Source organism: Narcine bancroftii, chromosome 3 (genome assembly GCF_036971445.1).
Source record: "Narcine bancroftii isolate sNarBan1 chromosome 3, sNarBan1.hap1, whole genome shotgun sequence".
Classification (NCBI taxonomy): domain Eukaryota; kingdom Metazoa; phylum Chordata; class Chondrichthyes; order Torpediniformes; family Narcinidae; genus Narcine; species Narcine bancroftii.
In genome coordinates, this window is record NC_091471.1 from 155,527,945 (window position 1) to 155,550,300 (window position 22,356).

The 22,356-nt window shown below is 36.6% G+C and overlaps 1 long non-coding RNA gene across 1 annotated transcript; it reads left to right on the forward strand.

The window, feature by feature from the left end:
- Nucleotides 1-222: 222 nt before the first annotated feature.
- LOC138757725 (uncharacterized) lies at nt 223-22,086 on the forward strand. The gene is made up of 5 exons (XR_011353859.1): nt 223-305; nt 7,993-8,149; nt 12,308-12,369; nt 16,617-16,655; nt 21,927-22,086. It is a non-coding gene; the product is annotated as an uncharacterized lncRNA (long non-coding RNA).
- The last annotated feature ends 270 nt before the right edge of the window (nt 22,087-22,356 follow it).

Here is a 22,356-nt window from a genome sequence, read left to right on the forward strand (position 1 = left end):
GTCTGGGCGGATAAAGGTGTCAGTTGACCTCCGAGTCAAATAAGCAATTGGTATAGTGTCCATGCACTTTAATTAGTTCCATTGCTTTTGTGAGGGGGTGGGGGCAGTCCTGGTCTAGGGTTACTGATGCAGTGACTTGTAATGGGGACAAGGGAGTCCTATGTAATGATATCATGCAACGTGTGCATGATGACATCACACAATGTGTGCATGATGATGTCACAGAAACAGTCGGGCCTGAACAATCAGTGTCGAGGAGTTGGTGTTGTTGCCTGCAGACTGCTGGGGGTTTCGGCCAGCCAACGGTAAGTGCTGGGGGTCGCTGCTTGCTGTCAGCGGTAGGGCAGTCAGACAGGCGGTCGTCAGTGGTCATGGCGGTGGGTACCGGCTCAGTAGCGTCGGTCATGGCGGCGTGTCCCCAATCGGCAGCATCGGTGAGTACCAGGTTGCTAGCGTCAGTTGCAGTGGCGGGTACCTGGTCAGCTGTCTCGGTGGTGGCGAGTCCCCGTTTGGCAGCATCGGCAGTGGGCTCAGCGGTAATGGCGACAGCAGGCTCAGCGGTAGCGACAGTGGCGGGCTCAACAGTGATGGTGGTGGCGGGCTCAGTGGTGATGGTGGCAGCATGATCAGCAGTGATGGTGGCGGCTGGCTCAGCGGTGATGGCGGCGGCTGGCTCAGCAGTGATGGCAGCGGCAGATCCCTAGATAGCAGCGGCGGTGGCTGTTAAGGTCGGGGCTGGGGCCTGGTCGGACGTTGCTTCCTGAGGGAGGGTGAACGTCATTGCGGTGAGGGTGGGTTGTACCTTCTGCACTCGGCATCTGCCCCGTGACATCAGGCGCTGCCACGCATTGGAGCCCTTGCTCTCATTGGATGAGAGCTCTGAGGAAGAAGAGTTTGAATGGGAGAATGGCGGTTGGCCTTCACACGAGGCGCTATGTTTGACGGCTGCCATTTTGGAGCAACAGACTACAGCAAAGTGGCCATTTTTAAGGCACTTCTGGCACTTGGCTTTTCTCACCGGGCACTGGAATCTGCTGTGCTTGTCCCTCCCACAGAAATAACACTTCGGGGTCACATTGGGCAGCGTAGCCGCAGCTGACAGGCCGTCAGTGTGCCTGGGGGTAGTAGGGTAGAGGGAGGGCATCCTATTCACATCAGAGCAAGGGGTCCAGCCCCGAAAGTACACATCCATACTTAAGACCGCATCCTCCATTGTCTCTGTGATCCAGATCACATCCTCTAGGTTTTCTACCCCATGCTCTAGCAGACACTGCCTCACCTCATTTGATCGAACCCCAGCCATATAGGCATCCCGAATGAGATCGTCTATGGTCTCCGCAGCAGTTCTGTCTGAGCAGGCATAATCCCTGCCCTTTGCCCTTAGTGCTTGAATATAAGCTCTACAGGATTCACCGGCTGTTGCCTCCTTGTTGCAAGTTTGTACCGAGCATAGACTCTGTTCACTGGTCGCTCGTAGAGCCCTTTCAGCACTTTCATGGCTGCGGCATAAGTGGTCGCGTCCTGGATGCTCTGGTAAACTCTCAGTGACACTATAGACATCAATATTAGTAGCCGATGGCTGTCCTCTATCGCGGCAGGGTCAGAGAGCTGTAAGTATGTTTCGAAGCACCTCACCCAGTGCTTAAAGTCATTCGAGACTGTAGCTGACTATGGGTCGATATCAAGTGGTTCCAGCCATAGCATACACTCCATCCCTTCAAAACTTTCTAGTTAATAAAATTGTGTCGAAAGAACCAAAGACTTGTTGATCCAAACCAAGGTTTTTATTAACTAGAAGACTGGAGCATATCACATGTAGGTCGACCAGTCCAGAATGACCTGGTCTGGCTAGGAGCAACCCTTTAAGACCTGCCAGTAGGCGTGGCTATGGTCTCAGCCAATCACAGTAATCCTACACGACAATCTGTACATATACACATTGGTGATAGAATCTGTACTATCACACACACCACACATCATGAAAAGAAACCAGAACCTAGTATGGTGTAAAACTACTGCCAATTATGCAATTCAATGATTGCTCCATCATCTTATGAAGCATTGAAAATTTGCCTCAAAATGCATTGCAACATTTAGCCAAAAACATATTTGGACATACTTAATCCACCATTCAAATGTAGTAGCTAATCAATATTAAAAACATGTCCTAAGTGGCAAATTGGATAATTTGTGCAAGTAATATTAAGTATGGAGGTGAGAGAGAGAGAGAGGAGAGTCCCAATACACACAAGAAAAATGTGCAAACAAATTCTACAACAGTGAAGTCAAATGGCCACTGTGAATCCATTGCTTTGAACATTTCCACAATCACCACAGTTCTAAGTCTCATCACACAGGGATCACGAGAACAGGTCTTTCAAACACATTAATAGGGATAATGACTGGAAACCAATCAAACCTTGAAAAAAATGCATTGGGGTTGACCCTGAAAATTTCTTTTATATTAATCTCTAGTAAAAATTCCACTTTCCTCATGCATTTTCCATATATAGATTCTGCAAATTCTTTCCTTCCAAAGAAGGACCTCCCCTTTAGTAGATTGGAATTCTATGCAAAATTTTGGACTCAGAGGTAGCAATGCCTCCACTATGCCAAGATGAACATCTTAAGCCATCAGCCCATTGCCCAACTCAGTTGAAGGCCACAAAATGTCTTAATCAATATTCAATTGGGAACTGAAAAGCAGCCTTTTGTTTTCAGGACAACACATCAACGCAACCTTTTTATAAGCAACAGCAATTAGAATTCATAAAATTCTCTTACAGTTGCCAGGAGATTAACAGTCTGTCCTTGACTACTTCAGGATAATCTGCGCTGATTGGTGCTCTAGTTTTCTTTGGATAGGTTACAGATGTTTATTTGCATTCTCCTCCTGAAGTAGCTTCAGGGTAATGTGCACTAATTTAATTTTAACAACTGAGGCGAGAAGGCTCTTCCAGCCTATGAAACCCATACAACCCAATTAACCAGCAGACCCTTTTTTAAATTAAACTTTATTTATTTGAAGAATCATTAATAGTAATACAAAATACATTCCATAAAGAAAATTTTATATGAATATATATAATTAAAAAAAAACAAGATAAAAAAAATAAATCAAATCCCCACCCCCCCCCCACCACCCCATCTCTGAAGTACAGCTAAAATTATATAAACAGAAACTAAAAGTATATAATAAATCAAAATATATCTAAATGCATAGATTCCAAATACGGTAACCACTTAAAAACAAAAAAAGAATAATTGTCAAGCAGATTATATGTAATTTTTTCCATAACAATACAAGCTTTCATTTCATTATGGCATCGCATTATATTAATCACTATATTATCTTTCCATGTACTTGCTACACATTTTTGAGCTACAGACAATGCTAAATATATAAATGCAATTTGAAATTTATCCAATCATGATCCCCTTAAAGGAATCATATAACCCATTAAAAAAATAGATAGATCTAATGGTAACTTAAAATTATATAATTTTTCCAAAATTAACTTAATTTCATCCCAGAATGGTTGTACATGCACACAAGACCAAACAGCATGTAAAAAAGTTCCAGTACATACACCACATCTAAAACAAGAATCCGAATTACTAAAACCATATTTTTTCAATTTCTCTGGGGTTAAATACAACTGATGTACAAAATTATAATTAACCATTCCATACCGCACATTCGTCAATTTAGTAACACTGTCATGACACATATCTGCCCAGTAGTCTTCAGGAAAAACAACAGCTAAATCATTTTCCCATTTAAGCTTAGACTTCTCCCATTCTAACTTATCCATATTGTCTTGTAATACTTGGTACATAACAGAAATATATCCCCTTTTTGGTATAAAAGAAATCAAAGACTTGAATTCCGTCAATACAGGTAAAATCATCTCTCTACCATACATTTTTTTCACCAAAGATCGAAGTTGATAATAAACAATTAAAGAATTTTCAGCAAAATATCAAAATGCTCTTTCAATTGATTGAAAGAAAGAAACTGTCCTTCTACAAAACAATCCTGTAATGTTTTTATACCTTTAGAATCCCAACTCTTTAAATGACTATTAAACATTGAAAAAGAAATAAGCTGATTATTATATAATGGAGTTAAAATTGTCAATTTACCTTTTGATCCTAAAATCTTATTTTTTTTAATCCATAATTTTAATAGATGTTTTAATATCAGCATATTATATTCCCTCAACAAATTTACATTCCATCGAAATATAAATTGATATACCTCAACTTCAGAAATACAGGCCATCTTAACTTTAGCCCAACTCGGGGACTGGTCCAAATCCATCAATCTACTAATAAATTTCAACTGGGCTACTTTATAATAATTTTGAAAATGAGGTAATTGAAGCCCACCTAACACATACTTGCAAGTAAGTTTATATAACGCTACCCGTGGTAGTTTACCTTTCCATAAAAATTCTCTCGTAACTTTATTTAAATCCTGAAAGAAACTCTTTGAAAGAGAACACGGTATTGATTAAAATAAATATTGAATATGAGGAAAAATATTTATCTTAATACAATTAACTCGATCAATTAAAGTTAACGGAAGATCTTTCCACTTAATTAAATCTGCTTTAATCTTTTTTAATAATGGAACATAATTTAACTTGTATAAAGATTGATACTCAGTATTTACAATTATTCCTAAATATTTAATTTCATCAGACCATTTCAGTTTTATAAAGTTTTTATACTCTGATTAATCTCCTTCTCAGACTGGCAAAACTGCACTCTTATCCCAGTTAACTTTATATCCAGATAATGTTCCATATTGTAATAAACATTCCCGAAAATGTGGCAATGATTGTTCTGGGTTTGTTAAATATATCAAAACATCATCTGCAAATAAATTAATCTTATACTCTTCGTCCATAACTCTCATCCCTCTTATTTGTTTATTCTGCCTTATTGTTTGAGCTAACAGTTCAATAGCCAATGCAAACAGAGCTGGTGACAATGGACAATGTTGTCGAGTTGAATGCGTCAATTTAAACGATGATGAAACTTGACCATTTGTCATCACCCTAGCAGTCGGGTTTGTATAGAAAGCTTTAACCCAACCAATAAAAAAGGGCCAAATTTAAACTTCTCCAATACTTTAAATAAAAAATCCCATTCGACCCTATCAAAGGCTTTTTCCGCGTCAAGCGCAACCACTATTGGATGGTTGGGCTGCTGTCGATATGCATTGACCAAACTAATCAATTGAAGAATATTATCTGAAGCATTTCTATTTTTAATAAAACCTGTTTGATCAACATGTATCAATTTAGGTAAATACTTAGCAAGTCAATTTGCTAACAGTTTTGCTATAATTTTATAATCAACATTCAATTAAAAAAATAGGTCTATACAAAGACACTTTCAACAGGTCTCTATCTTTTTTCAGGATTACAGTAATTAAAGCACTAGAGCAAGATTCTGGTAACTCATACTGTTCAGTCACTTGTTGTAATACCTCCCCAAACACCGAAAATAAATCTTCATAAAAAGTTTTATAAAATTCCACTGAAAACCCGTCATCACCTGGTGACTTCCCATTGGGCATTTCCAACATAGCCACCTTAATTTCTAATTCTGTAAATGGAGCTTCCAGATCGATAACATCTTCCTCTTCTAAAGCTGATAACGTTAACTTAGATAAATAAGATTCAATAGAACCACTATCCTGTTTCCCCTCAGAAGTATATAATTTTTAATAAAATGAATAAAACTGGTCATTTCCTGAGGTTTATAGGTAACTATTGAATTCTTTTTTACAGCATTAATAATCCATGAAACCTGTTCCTTCTTTAACTGCCACGTTAGTACCTTATGTGCCCTCTCACCCAACTCATAATAACACTGCTTAGATTGATTAATTAAACGTTCAAATTGATAAGTCTGCAATGCATTATAATGCAATTTCAATTTAGTCAAAGCCACTTTTTTAAAATCTTCTGTCACTTCCTTCTGAAATTCCTTCTCCAATTCATCAATTTGCTTTTCTAATTCTAAACTTTCTGTCATATACTGCTTCTTAACTTTAGTGATATAGCTAATAATCTGTCCTCTTAAATAAGCTTTTAACACATCCCATAACACAAAATGACTTTTTACTGAATTAGCATTTTCAGACAAAAAAAGTAATCTGTTCTTTAACAAAAATAACAAACTCTGTTTTTTTCAACAACATTGTGTTAAATCTCCATCTATAAGATGAACGTACCACTTCTGAACTTACATAAGAAAAAAATAATAAAGAATGATCTGATATAACCATGCTTTTATATTCTGCCTGTAATACACTTCCTTGTAAATGTGCCGATACTAAAAAATAATCTATTCTAGAAAATGAATCATGTCGAGACGAATAAAAAGAAAAATCCTTCTCTGTAGGATTAACGCTCCTCCAAATATCCACCAAATTTAAATCCTTCATCAAGGCCCAAATTTGTATCGCCATCTTTGATTTCTTTATACTTTTTGGGGTTCTATCCAACAAAGGATCTTAACCAACTGACCCTGTACATTTTGGAGGGTGGGAGGAAACCAGAACATTTCGAGAAAACCCATAGAGATCATAGAAATAAACTCCTTGCAGACAGTGCCAGATTCGAACCGAGATTACTGGCGCTTTAAGTGTTGCATTCACCTCTATGCCAACCATGCCATGAAGTTGTGAATAGTTGTAGGTCCAGCACTGACTCCACTCACCACTGATTGCCAATCATAGAAATACTCATTTATTCCAACTCTCTGCCTTAACCAATCATCTATCCACGGTAATATATTATTCCAACTCTTTGAATCCTTATTTTATGCAGAAATCTTTTATGCAGCATCTTATTAAATTAAATTCTAGAAATCGTAGTACTCAACAACCACCTGTTCCCCTCTATCCATGGTGCTTGTATATATCTTCAAAGAACTCCAGTAAGTTAGTTAAACTAATGGCGACACAGTTGGCGCAATGTGACTACAACCCAGGTTCAAATTGGCACTGGCTGTAAGGAATCTGTACATTCTCCCTGTGTGCTCCAGTTTCCTCTCAAATTACAGAGTTAGTATTGGTCACTTGGATGCATTTGGGCAGTGCAACCTCGGGGGAGGGAAGGGCTTATAACCGTGCTGTATCTCTGAAATTATTACTTGTTTTTTAAAAAAAAAATTACCTGAACTTCCTGAATCCATGCTGCCTGATAGAAGAATTTCCATTTAGATCCCCCACTATTTCTTCCTTAATTATAGCTTCAAGCATTTTCACGGCTCCAAATATTAAGCTAACTACAGAATAATTATTTGCCTTTTTTGTCTACAACTTTTTTTTTACCAGTGGTATGACATTTGCCCTTTCTTGCAGTACCCTAGAGTGCATTCCATCAGGAGAAGAGGGCTTGTCTATCTTTATTGATAAGTCCTCACCTCCCATTGCATCTTTAACATCACTCTTTCTCACACCACTTTGAAGATCAACACAAAATAGTTTTCAAAGGCCCAGCCATTTCCACATTATCTGTTATTAACTCCACTTCTCATGTTCCATGGATTCATGTTCACTTTATAATTTTATAAAATTTCTACTTTGTTTTTGTATTCTGAGCGAGTTTACTTTCATAATCTACCTCCCCATTCTTTATTGCTTTCTCTTTGATACTTTATTGCTTTTTAAAGTTTTCTCAATTTTCCAGTTCTCTACTATTCTTGGCAATTTCGTACACAAGTTTTTAATTTGATGCCTTCCTTTGTTTCCTCAGTTATCCAAGGTTGCCTCTTCCTACTCTTTCTGGAAGATACTTTTGTTACGAAGTGAAAAAGCTCTTTGAACTTTTCCGCTCTCCCTCAACTATCCCACCGTACACCCTGTATTCCCCGTCTACGTTAGTCGGCCCCTCACTCATTGAATTGTAGTCTTTTTTTCGGAATAAGACATTGTTTTTTTGATCTTACTTTTTCACCCTCCATCTGTAGAAGAAATTCAATCATACAATCATCTCTGACTACCTACCTCGTTACACAGAATCAGATCTAAAATAACATGTTCCCTTGTGGAAATAACTTACTTATCTACAATAAATCAGCTGACCATCCTGGAGATGAGGCAAAACAGAAGCAGAAGGCAAGATAGGTAAGAAAAAACTTGGAAATGTGTAATATTAAGAAAATAATCTACCTCCTTAAATCCACATTTGAACTTGAGTTCAAATACTCAGAGAAAACAACTGAACAAACTTGTACTTACACAGCACTTTCACATACCTCAACCATCCAAAACTAATTAATTATTCTTGAAATAAAGTCAATTTCTTTATGTAAACAAACCTTATGCCAACATATGCACAGCAAGAACTCACAAGCAGTAAATCAGAAAAACAACTAATTAATCAGTTCGGTGGTGTTGGTTAATAACAAACATTGACTAGGAAACCATCTACACTTTAAAGGGCAGCATGACATCTTCTACATATGTAAGTAGCACTTCAGGTTAACCAAATCATTTGAATTATGGTCATGGACCAAGTAGTGTTCCTTCAACTGTGCTGAGACGTCATCTTGTAATACATGTTAAGTCCTTCACTCTGGTGTGGACTCGCAATTAGCTGAGACACTGGTATGGGGACCCCAAGAGAGAGACTGAACCTTGTGAAACTCAAGATCAAATCTTCAATGGAGCCATATCATTAAATTATCACGCATTTCCCAAGAGAAAGTCAGAATGTTAGAAAAACAGAAAACATGGGGAAAGTACCTGCCTAACAAGTTATGCTGTATTCGTAAGTCATTTGTCAAAGTTGCTAGAAATCAGCACAACCACATAAAGATGAACAGATTATCATGAGTATCAGGGTTCTCAACAAAAACATCCGAGTTCCATTCTGACCGACAGGTCATATCTTGAAATGGGCATAAATATGTTAGCATGACATGTAAAAGTCATAAATCAAGTCATTTTCAATTCCAAATCAAGCACTCCTCGGCTTCTTGCCAGATCTATCAGGTTTTTCCTCTTGCTTGCCATCTTTTTTCATGAGCTTACGATGCTTACCAAATGGCAGCAGAGAGACGCTCACTATCATATTTTTTTCAGTAGCACGTATGGATGGTCATAAGTGGCAGAGGTCGCAGGTATACAGAATGGCAAATATTAAACATGACAATGACTTGCTGCAATCAGCCCCACCAACACAGAACGCGAGGAAGTCAAAGATAAACAGGATGTACACAAGTTAGAATTCAGATGATTTATTAGACATCTTTGAAGCAGTGTAATTCTATGGAACTATAGATAATAGATATCTATCTTCTCCAAAGGCCTTGTAGTCCAACATACCTAACTGCAATGTCAAAAATCTGCATTAATAGCAAATTCAAGGTCCACTCTTTTGTATTTATTCAATACAATTTAAAATCAATTTTAACACAAGTGCAAAATTAACATTTATTTAGCAACTAAAACTCATTATTGAATTACAGTTTATTGAAACAATGTTTATTTCCTTGACTTCAAACTGGGTGGCAATTTGAATAAGAGATACAAGGCAAGTATTACAGTGTGGGAAACTAAGTCTCATGGGGCCAAGGCATGTACAGCATCTTATCCAGTAATGCTGTATGGACCCATGCCAGTCAGATAAGTTGCTTCCTATTCAGGACAACACCCCATTTATACAATTTAATTTCAAAGAAAAACAAGACGACATCATCCCATTGAACTCCACACAGTTATTCCTCTCAGTTTATTCATGTGATTAAGTTGGTTTTACATTTAGTACAGGTTAAAGGGTGGAAACGATTAATGTAGCAAATAACTCGATGCTATAACAGCGCTAATGATTCAGGTTCGAATCCGGCGCTATCTGTAAGGAATTTGTACGTTCTCCTGTAACTTGCATGTGTTTTTCCCCTCCTGGATGCTCCGGTTTCCTCCTACTCTCAAAGCATACGATGTTAGTAGGTTAATTAGGTCCAAATGGGCAGCATGGGTTTCATGGCCCGGAAGGCCCTTCAAGAGTGTATGTTAAAAATAAAATAAAAATTTCAGTATTTCATACTTTAGTTAAAATCAGAAGAGGCCACGTGAATTAAACCTCCACATTCATATAATAAGTACTAACATAATTTTTTGTATCTCAAGTAACATGAATACTCAATGAAAATATGGGACAGAATATGGATAAGAACTAGATACCTTAATTGAAGAAGACTGCATTAATTATCAGGCCTAATTAAACAAATCCATCTCAACTTCAGATAACTTTTCACTGTCACCATGGCAAACAGTGAGCTGTTACACTGAACCATACAGTTCAAGTCCCAAATTTGATTGCTCATTTGTACAGACCAAGCTGATCCCACATGGAAGTGCACTGATCATATCCCACTTGGGAAGGAAAGCCATCACCAAGGATTCTCTATCCTCCAAAATAAATGTTTGTCCAAGTGCAGTTGGGCCTAAGCTCAGCTGCAATTCCCGAATCAACTCTCAATCTGTCGAAGAATACTTACTGGAGTAAAACACAAAAGTCTGCAGGTGTCAAGAATACTTACTGCCTGGGTCTGAGCATGACATAATGATTAAAGGGAAGCTTGCGGTGCTCAAGTTCAGTACGTCACACATTACAGAACAGAAGAATGACTTTGTTCTATTTATGGTTGGTGATACAAGTCAGAAACCTGAACCTGAGGTCACTTGTAGTGAATGGAGTAACATCCAAAGGGGAAAGAGAGAAAGGGTGTAAGATTACAGAGGTAGGACTCAAGTCTGATGTGGACAAATGAGTGGAAATGAGCCCAATTCACAAAACTTCCATTTTCAGATTTCAGATTTATTGTCAGAGTTCATACATGACATCACAGACAACCCTGAGATTAATTTTTCCTATAGGCAAAGTAGAATGACCACTTATTGATAGAGCAAAAAAACTGTACTCAATTTATACTTGTAAACAAATAAAGACATGTATAAACAAACTGTGCAATACAGAGAAACAAAACAAAATCAATAAAGTACAAAAGTAAGATTCTTTAAATGAGTCCCTAATTGAGTCTGTTGTTGAGGTGTCTGATGGTGGAGGGGTAACAGCTGTTCCTAAACCTTGTGACACCTATACCTCTTTCCTGATTGTAGCAGCAAGAACAGAGCTTGTGGATCCTTGATAATTGCTGCTGCTCTTCAATGGTTGTCTTCCCTGTAGATGTTCTCAATGATGGAAAGGGTTTTGCCTGTGATGTCCTGGGACTACCTTGTCAAGAGTTTTCTGCTCAGGGGTATTGGTGTTCCCATACCAGACCACGATGCAGCCGATCAGTGCACTTTCCACCACACATCTCTAAAAAAATTTCCAGGGCTTCCAATGTCATACCATACCTCCACAAATTCCTAAGTAGAGGCACTTACATGATTTCTTCAGGATGCCATTGGTGTGTTGGATTCTGGAAAGATCCTCCAAGAAAGTGACTGTGGAGAACTTAAATTTGCTCACTCTCTCCACCTCTGATTGCACCATTCAGCCAAGTTTTCAATCTCCCTCCTGTATGCTGACTCATTTCCCCTTTTAATAGAATCCACTACCATGGTATTGTGAGTGAATTTGTAGATGGTGTTGTTGTCTTATTGAGCTACACAGTCATAGGGGCATAGCAAGTAGAGCAGGAGGCTAAAAAAATGTTAATTTTATTACACATCATTAAAGCTATTAATCCAAACATGACAGAGCAAGAAATTTCTACTTACTTCAAATCTGAATGTACAAAGTATAACAAATCAAATTTAGATGCATTTTGGCTATTCAGCATTCCAGTTGAGATAAAATACTAAAGATTAGAAGATACATTAAGGTTATAAATTCTCAAAACGTGAAAAAAGTATTTTTGTTAAACATTGGGTAATTTGACACAATCACTTCTCAACTTGCTAAAAGGGAGATAACAGAGCAATGAATCACGCACGAGGGGCCTTTGCATTGTTTAACCATAGACTGACACACACTGCAAGTTGAGGTATTCAAGAAATGCATACGTACATTCCCAATAGTTTATAAATTACATTTTTCAAAAAATGATTTACTTAGATTTGCAGCTACCAAAGTACAATGTAAAGGCCCACACAAGAGGCTCAAAGCACATTTTTATTATTATTCATTAGATCCATAAGCTATAACCATACTCCTTCACTACCCCTATTGACAAATTTTGGAATACAATATTTCATGATTAAACAAACATCTTGGTTAAGGTAGCTTCCAATTCATTTTCTTTTTTTATTGCATGTCGTATGAAAACTGAGAAATGCACAAGAGGAACTAATTCAAAGAACTGGTTTGAAACAAGACAGGACAGGTGACAGAAGTATGTGTAGGGGAACATTTTGGGTCCAGTGATCATAATGCCTTTAGTTTCAAGATAAATATGCATAAGGATAGGTTGCGATGCTAAATTGGAGAAAGGCCAATTTTGAGAAAATATGTGAAAAGATCTAGAAAGTGTGGTTTGGGCAAGTGTTTTCTGGTTAAGATGTACTTGATAAGCGGGAGATCTTCAATTGTGAAAAGTTTGTGGGTTCCTTTAATAATTAAAGGCAAAGTTAACAGGCAGAAAGAACCTTGGTTTTCAAGGGACATCGGGGATCTGGTTTAGAAAGTATTTAACAGGTATAGGCAACATGAAGCAAATGAGATACAATACTTGAGGAGCTAAAAATCCAGGAAAAAAAATATTAAGAGGGAAATCAAGAGGCCAAAAAGAAGTTACGGTTGCTTTGACTGATAAGGTTAAAGAAAATCATCTTGGCGCCTCACAGTTCAGCGGGCAGCAACCTCCTTTGAAGAAGACCGCAGAGCCCACCTCACTGACAAAAGACAAAGGAGGAAAAACCCAATACCCAACCCCAACCAACCAATTTCCCCTTGCAACCGCTGCAACCGTGCCTGCCTGTCCCGTATCGGACTTGTCAGTCACCGACGAGCCTGCAGCAGACGTGGACATACCCCTCCATAAATCTTCGTCCGCGAAGCCAAACCAAAGAAAGAAAGAAAAGAAATAACTTATTCAGCTTGTGGTTAAGAGTACCCACCTGAGCAATTTTAGTTCATAAAGTAGAGTGTAATTCAAAATAGTATGACAGCTGTAAAGCAGCAGACAGGAAGGTGATACAGAGAATCAATATAACAGCTGAGAGGATCACTGGGCTCACCCTTTCCTCCATAGACAACATTTACTGGGAGGGATGTCTGAATAGGCCTTAAGGAATTATAGAAGACACTTTCCATTCAGCGCACAGTATCTTTAACCCACTACCAAACAGGAGCATCAAAACCGGGATTGCTTGACTGGGAAATACCTTCTTCCCACAGGCTGTGAGATTGATGAACACTATCCTGTAACTGTGACAATCATCCCAAATATTTATATATATTTAATTTGATAATTTATATGATCTTTATGTACTGTGTATTGTGTGCGCACTGTGGACTGCAGGGATACTGTTTTGTCAGTTTATCAATCAGATGACGATAAACTTGAACAAAAGGGTTAATCAGAGACCTTGGATATGTGTGTGTAGCTCAATAAAAATGGCGAAGCACATGAGAATATGCCTGCAGGATCTTGGGCATTGAGTTCAAGAATAAGGAAGGGTGGGCCATGATAATACTGGTGTAACAACAAATAGTTCTGAGCACCACACTTCAAGAAAGATGTAAAGGCTTAGGAGAGATGCAGAATGGATTTATTGAATGATTTCAGGATGAGGGTTTCAGTTAATTGGATGGACTAAAGCCAGCATTGTTCTCCTTGGAAAATAGGGTTTCTTTCTTTTTTTTCCTTTTTTTGGGGAGGGTCTTTATTCTTTATTTGATATTGTCTATTTTGTTGAAGATGCTTATTAATTTTAGTGTTTTATGTGGATGGGGGTCCTGCTATATGGGTTTGGATGGTAGTGAAATGAGATGGCTAATTCAAAATTTGCAACATTTAATGCAAATGGCTCAATAATCTGATTAAGATGAGTGTTAGCTTACATTAAAAAATTAAAGGTAGATGTCGCATTTTTGCAAGACACATTTAATCGAACAGGAACATTAAAAATTAAAGAGAGATTGGGTTGGTCAGGTTTTTGCTTTCTCTTTTAATTCAAAAGCTAGAGGTATGGCAATATTAGTTAATAAAAATTTGTCATTTAGTTCAGAATCTGTATGAGTCAGGGGAAGAGATCTGATAATAAATTGTAAAATTTATTCAGACTCTTGGACACTTGTGAATATTTACGCACCAAACGTTGATGATGAGATGTTTATTCAAGAAGTTTTTCTTAATTTAGCACAATCAAATTATGATTGGAGGTTATTTTAATTGTTGTTTAGATCCTTTAGTGGAAAAATCAGGGAAATTGACAACTAGGACAAAGATGGTTAAAAAATTAATATTTTTGATGAAGGAAGTGAATTTGATTGATATATGGAAAAAATTAAACCCAAAAGAGAGATTATTCATATTATTCAACTCAGTATGATACTTATTCTAGAATTGATTTATTTTTGTTATCAGCTCAGTTATAAGGTAATGTGATATCGGTTGATTTTCAGTCTAAACTCTGGTCAGATCATTCACTTGTTTTACTGATATATCTTTGGCTTGGCTTCGCGGACAAAGATTTATGGAGGGGGTAAATGTCCACGTCAGCTGCAGGCTCGTTTGTGGCTGACAAGTCCGATGCGGGACAGGCAGACACGGTTGCAGCGGTTGCAGGGGAAAATTGGTTGGTTGGGGTTGGGTGTTGGGTTTTTCCTCCTTTGCCTTTTGTCAGTGAGGTGGGCTCTGCGGTCTTCTTCAAAGGAGGTTGCTGCCCGCCAATCTGTGAGGCGCCAAGATGCACGGTTTGAAGCGATATCAGCCCACTGGTGGTGGTCAATGTGGCAGGCACCAAGAGATTTCTTTAGGCAGTCCTTGTATATCATTGGTGATTCAATCCTTGAGCTAGAGTTGTGACAAATGGACTTTTATCTGAACCTTTTAGGTTCGAGAGATCAACTAGGCAAGGTTGTCCTCTGTCACCTGCATTATTTGCATTGGTGATGGAACCTTTAGCACAGTTAATAAGGCAAGATAGTGAGATAAAGGCCATTACAATGGGTCTGGATGAATTTAAGATTAATTTATTTGCTGATGATGTGTTGATTTATTTAACAGAACTAAGAAACTCATCGAAAGTTTACAGGATAGATTAAGGGAATATGGGGAATTACCTGGATACAAAGTTAATTGGGAGAAAAGTGAATTTATGCTATTGACCGATGCACATTATTCTTCCTGTAAAGTAATCAGATGTAAAACACAAGATTCTGTTGGCACCATGGTCAGGAGAAAAAACACACAAATGCTGGAGAAACTCAGCAGGTCAAACAGTACCTTTATGTAGCAAAGGTGAAGATACATCACCAACGTTTTGGGCGTGAGCCCTTCATCAAGGTGTGGGGGAATCTGAGATGTCTGAACTAAAGGGGGGAAGGGGAGAGGGGGTAGTGAGGGTGGAAGATGATAGGTGGAGGGGGAGTACACTGCAGGAGGGAGGGGGGAAGAGTCTAGGCAAGGTGGAGAGAGAAAGGAAGTAGGAACTGGAATAACTAGTTAAAGAGGGGAGGGGGGAAAAGGCAAGCTGATTAATGGGATGCAGTGAACTCAATGTTCATACCCTGGGGTTGCAGGGTGCCCAGATGAAAAAGGAGGTGTTGTTCCTCCAATCTGCGGGTGGTCAGGGTGGGGTAGTGTGAAAGGCCATGGACAGACATGTGAGCTTGAGAACGTGACAGAATTGAAAAGGTTGGCTACAAGGAGGTCACTTTTGTTGCAGACGGAGAGGAGGTGCTGGACGAAGCAATCTCCTAATCTGTGACCAATCTCTCCAATGTAGAGGAGGCCACAGAGTGTGAACTGGATGCAGTAAATGAGTTCTTTGGAGGTACAGGTGAAGTGTTGCTGTTTGTGATCTCCGACCGTGGTGAGGGAGGAGGTGTAGCTGCAGGTATTCCTACAACCACTGTGGAAGGTGTCAGGGTGGGGGGGGGGTGGGTGGGGGGCGATGCACGAGGAAGGAAGAGTGCACAAGGGAGCAGTCCTTACAGAAGGCTGAGAGAGGAGAAGGGAAAATGTGTCAGGTTGTGGGGTCCTGGAAATTACAACGGATAATTTGTTGGATGTGGAGGCTGGTGGGACGGTAGGTGAGGATGAAGGGGATGAGGGGTGGTTCTGTGTTTAATGTTTCTGGGGGCAGGGGTGGCTAGGGCAGATGATGGGGGAATTCAAAAAAAATTTGAATGTAATAGTGAGAAAATTTTTATGTAAAGATAAAATGGTAAAGTGTATCGACTCAGAAATTAACATGGAAATATGAATTAGGTTTACAACTTCCAAATTTTCAAAATTATTATAAAGCTGCTCAATTAAAATTTATTAATAGAATGTTTGACTCTGATAATTTCTTGACATGGGCAGACATAGAGTTAAAACCAATTAATGAAAACAGAAGGGATCTATTTGTTCACAAATGGAATGAAAAGTTGTTATATTCGCATAAGTCACAATATTGTCTCATTTGACAGGAATATGGGAGAAAGTGAATAAGGAAATTGGTACCAAAGGTAAAATATCTAGATATACTCCTTTGTATCAGAATAAGCTTTTCCCCTTTACGATTAATAATCAACTTCTTAAGATTTGGGATCAGAAAGGTATTAAGACAGTGAACAATTGTTATGGAATTAAGTCGATATCTATCATTTGAGGGATTAAAAGAAAGACATCAAATATGAACCCATACACTTTTTTGTTATTATCAAATTAAATCATTGGTACATGATTTTTGGGGGGAGAAATTTTGAGCTTCCAAAGGAATCAAAATTTGAAATGATAATTTGGGAAGTTGGAAAGAAAGGATTTATATCTGAAATGTATAAATTACTTCAACAAAAAATAGAGTTACATCAGTCAAGATTAAAATGGGAAAAGGATTTAGGGGTGGAATTTAGTATAGACCATTGGAAAACTATTTGAAAAAATAGTATGACTAAGATTATTAATGCTAGATATAGACTTGTTCATTATAATTTTATACATCAATTATATTGAACTCTGGAACGATTAAAAAGATATAATCTGATAGTGCAGGTTTGCTGCTGGTGACTTATTGGTTCCTGACCAATATCACTGCATCCCACTAATCAGCTTGCCTTTTCAATGTTGGCAGGAGAAGGGAACTTTTTTGCATTCAGTATGGTCATGTGAAAAAGTTAAACTTTTTTGGTCTAGGGTTAGAGAATTTCTACAAAATGTTTTTAAAACTAAATTTTCTTTGGATCCATTAATTAAATTTTTAAAATTAGTTATACAAGTACAATTTGTTTGAAATTAGGTCTGGACAAATTTCAAATAGCTTTTTTAAGATTAACGTTAGCAGTAGTGAAGAAGTGTATGACACTAATGTGGAAAGATCAAATAGAACTTAATTTACAATGATGGCATTCAGAATTGAGATAATGTATTCCTTTGGAAAATACTAACACATAAGCTGAGAGATAAATATTTTGTTTTTAGAAAGGTTTGGAGCCCTTACTTGGATTATATGGATTTAAAACTTTAAAGACCTGGACCTGGATGTGGCGGGACGTCCCCATCACACGATGATTAATTAATGTGTTATTTCTGGTTATTTCTCTTCAATTTCCTTTTTTATTATTTTATAATCTACATTTAACAACGAAATTGGTCTATATGAAGATACTTTCAAAGGATCTCTATCTTTTTTAGGAATTACTGTAATTAAAGCACTAGAACATGACTCACGTAATTCATAATGTTCTCCAATTTGACGTAATACGTCCCCAATCATCATGAAAAATTTTATAAAATTCAACTGAGAATCCATCATCGCCAGGCGATTTACCATTCAGCATTTCCAGCACAGCCATTTTAATTTCCGAATCAGTAAATGGTTCTTCTAACTCCTGTATATCTCCATCCTCTAATATCGGTAAATTGAACTGTGATAAAAAAAAGATCAATCGATCCAGTTTCTTGTTTTCCTTCAGATGTATATAACTTTTTATAAAATGAATAAAATTCATCATTAATCTCACGAGATTTATAAGTAATAAGAAAATTCCGTCTAACAGCATTAATCGTCCTCAATATCTGTTCTTTTTTTAATTGCACACCAATAGCTTATGTGCTTTCTCTCACCATTCGTAATACCTTTGTTTAGTCCTATTAATCACACATTCAAATTGATAAGATTGCAAAGTATTATATTTCAATTTCAGCCTAGATAATTCTATTTTCTGATCTTCTGTAGCATCTTTCTGAAATTCCTTTTCTAACTCATCGATCTGTTTCTCTAATTCAAGACTTTGATTTAATCGATTCTTTTTTTATTTTAGAAGTATAACTAATTATTTGTCCTCTCAAATAGGCTTTCATAGCATCCCATAATACAAACTTACTTTGAACAGAATTAGAATTTTCTTTCAAAAAAAATTTATTTGTTTTTTCAAAAAATCAATAAATTCCATATTTTTGACAACATTGTATTAAATCTCCAATGATAAGCTATTTGAGTTTTCTCAGAAGTTTCATATGTAAAATATAACAGAGAATGATCTGAAATCACCCTACTTTTATATTCCGCTTGTTGTATTTTCCCTTGTAAATGTGCCGATACTAAAAAAAAGTCAATCCTTGAAATCGATTCATGTCTAGATGAATAAAAGGAAAAATCTTTCTCTGTCAGATTAAGACGTCTTAATAATAGCTAAAATATTAGCGAATAGATTGGCTCATTTTTTTTACCAAAGTTGATTCATATTGATCAAACATGTTTTATAAAGAATAGATATGCTTCAGATAACATATTGCGCATGATTAGTTTGATTAATAGATTTCGACAATCTTTAGATCATCTGATGGTGATATCCTTAGATGCAGAAAAAGCATTTGAGAGAGTTGAATGGAACTTTTTGTTTAAAGTTTTGGAGAAATTTAAGTTTGGTCCTTCCTTTATTGGTTGGATTAGGGCTCTATATAGTAAACCGGTAGCTAGAGTATTGACGAATGGTTTGATTTCTGAATCTTTTAAGTTAACTCGATCAACTCGTTAAGGTTGTTCTTTATCACCAGCTTTGTTTGCGTTAGTGATTGAACCTTTAGCACAGTTGATAAGACAAAATACACAGATACAAGGTATGAAAATTTTAGATGAGGAGTATAAAATTAATTTATTTGCTGATGATGTATTGGTGTATTTAACAAATCTAGCTCAGTCACTTTTGTATTTGAAGGAATGTTTAATACAATATGGATGTCTTTCTGGATATAAAGTTAACTGGGAAAAAAGTGAAATATTACCAGTAAGTGAAGGAGATTATTCAGTTTATAAGAATATTATTAATTTGAAGTGGACTGACCAAATTAAATATCTGGGTATAATTTTGAATGTTAATTATCAATCTTTATATAAATTAAATTATGCTCCGTTAATGAAAAAAATCAAAACTGATTTGATTAAATGGAAAGATTTACCTATTAATTTAGTGGGAAGGATAAATACAATTAAGATGAATATCTTTCCACGTATACAATATCTGTTTCAATCTATTCCGTATTTACTTGATAAAAATTTTTTTCAAGATTTAATTAAAATGGTTAGGGAGTTTTTATGGAGGGGTAAATTTTCAAGAGTAGCTTTGAATAAATTAACTTGGAAATATGAGTTAGGGGGATTACGTTTACCACATTTTCAAAATTATTATGAGGCAGCCCAACTTAAATTTATTAGCTCATTGATGGATTTGGTATGGCCTCCTAGTTGGGCTAAAATTGAGATGGCAAGTATTTCTGAATTTGAAATATATCAATTTTTGTTTAGGTGGAATATAAATTTGTTATGTGCCTATACTAAAACATTTAATGAAGTTATGGAAAAAGAAAAATAAAATGATAGGTTCTAGGGGTAAAATTATTGGCTTTGACTCCATTGTATAATAATCAACTTATTTCTTTTTCAATACATAAAGTTTATTGCATTGGAGATTTAAAGGTGCAAAAAATTTGGGGGATTGTTTTAAAGAGGGTAAGTTTTTATCTTTTAATCAAATGAGGGAATATTTTGGTATTGATAAGAATTCTTTATTTCTTTATTATCAAATTCGATCTTTGGTAAAAATGTATGTTTGGTAGAGGTATGATTTTACCTAAAATGACAAAAGTTTGAGACTTTTCTTATGAAGGTACCAGAGAAGGGTTATATATCATCTATGTATCAAATATTACAGGATGGTATGGATAAAAAGGGTTGGGATAGATCTAAAATTAAATGGGAAGCGGATATTGGTTTTATTTTTTTCTGAAGAGGATTGGTTAGATATATGTTAAGTTAGTGTAACTAGATTGACAAATGCACATTATGCAATGATTAATTACAACTTTTTACATCAATTATATTTGACACCTGAAAAATTTTTAAAAATATGGTTTTAATGAATCAGATTTGTGCTTTAGATGTGGTGATACGGTTGGAACTTTTTTTCATGCTGTTTGGTTATGTATACATACACAATCTTTTTGGAAAAAAATTCAATCGTTTTTAGAATATCTGTATAAGATTAAAATAGTTTTAGATCCAACAGTTTTTTTTAATTGTGTAGTTTGCAACCTTTGAAAGGTTTGGGATTAGATAAGTTTCAGCTTGCTTTTGTATATTTAGTTTTATCAGTAGTGAAAAAATGTATTGTTAGTATGTGGAAAGATACAAATATGATTGATATTAATAGATGACATAATGAGATGAAATATTGTTTAATAATGGAAAAAATTACATATGTTTCACATGATAATTATAATTTTTTTATTAATAAGTGGCTGTTATACTTGGAATATTTACATTTGAACTTATATTGATTTGATTTTAATATGTATATTTAATTTTTTATATTATTTCTTTTTTCTTTTTTATGGCTCTCCTTAGGAGAGTTGGTTGAAGGGGGGGTTCTTTTCTTTATATATATAAATGTTCATATTTAATTACTGTATACGTCATATTATTTATTTTTTGAATGAATAAATAAAGTTTAAAAAAATACTTCCATTTTTATCTTTTTCTCCATTTCCTTTTCTATTTTTCTTTTAGGGGTTAATAGGGTTATTATAGGTTTAAGTGTTGGGATGTTGGGAGAGGGGGGATGATTAGTAATAAGTGGTTAGGGATGATTTTTTTGTTTTTTTATTATATAAATCATGTTTGTTTTGATGATATATTTTGTCTTAATTACTCTGTATGGAATCATGGTTGTAAAATTTTAAATAAAATATTCAAAATAAATTAAAATCATGAAAGTTACATTGAAAATAGAGAAGTTGCTCCAATTAGCAAAAAGTTAAAGAAAACAAGGGATATAAAATTAAGATGACTGGCACGTGAACCAGTAATGGTGTGTGGTTAGGAGTTTTAGAGGAAAGAATATGCAGTGCCAGAGGGAGATGGCAAGAGAATGGGAAGCTGTATTACTAATATCTTCCAGCTACCCATCCTATAGGATGATGATGGCTCCTTTCAGTCAGTTTGTGAGGTTCGACATGAGGATACCCCATTCCTCAGAAAAGAACAGCGTTTGCATGAATGGATTTAGGTGAGTAGAGGGTGACACAGGTCCAGACCCACCCTCTTGACATCCTCTCCTAGATCCAGTGGCATGGTGAGGTCCAAGATAGCTGAGGGAATTTCTGTTGCAGTGAATGGCCAGACCAAGCTTCGATGCAAGGGATGCCATTTATGTGCTTCATGGCATGTGTTTTCTAGATGGTCATTGACCCTACAAGAGGGTTTGTCTGCCCTTTGACAGATCTTGTTTTTCATTCTGCAGGGTGTCCAGCCATCCTCCACCCAAGGCAAGCCTGAAGGGGGAGCCAGTTTAGTTGTCAACCACCTGACCATGCGAGAGATAGTACTGGGTTACATGGTACCAGTAGCACTCAAACGAATGACCTGCTAACATACACCAAGTATAGAACAGTGTCCTTCCACTCTATTGTCATCATGTGATTTTGTAAATTGTGTTTTGAGCACAGCTTTTGTGGAGATTTCAAATCATCACTGATAACATTGAAGGTTATGACTCCAATGCACTCCTATACACACACACACGTACACACACACACACACACACACACACACACACACACACACACACACACACACACACACACACACACACACACACACACACACAAGATTACATGAGTAACCAGTGATTCTATCCATCAGCCTGATAACTTTCCAAGATCAGGGAGCCC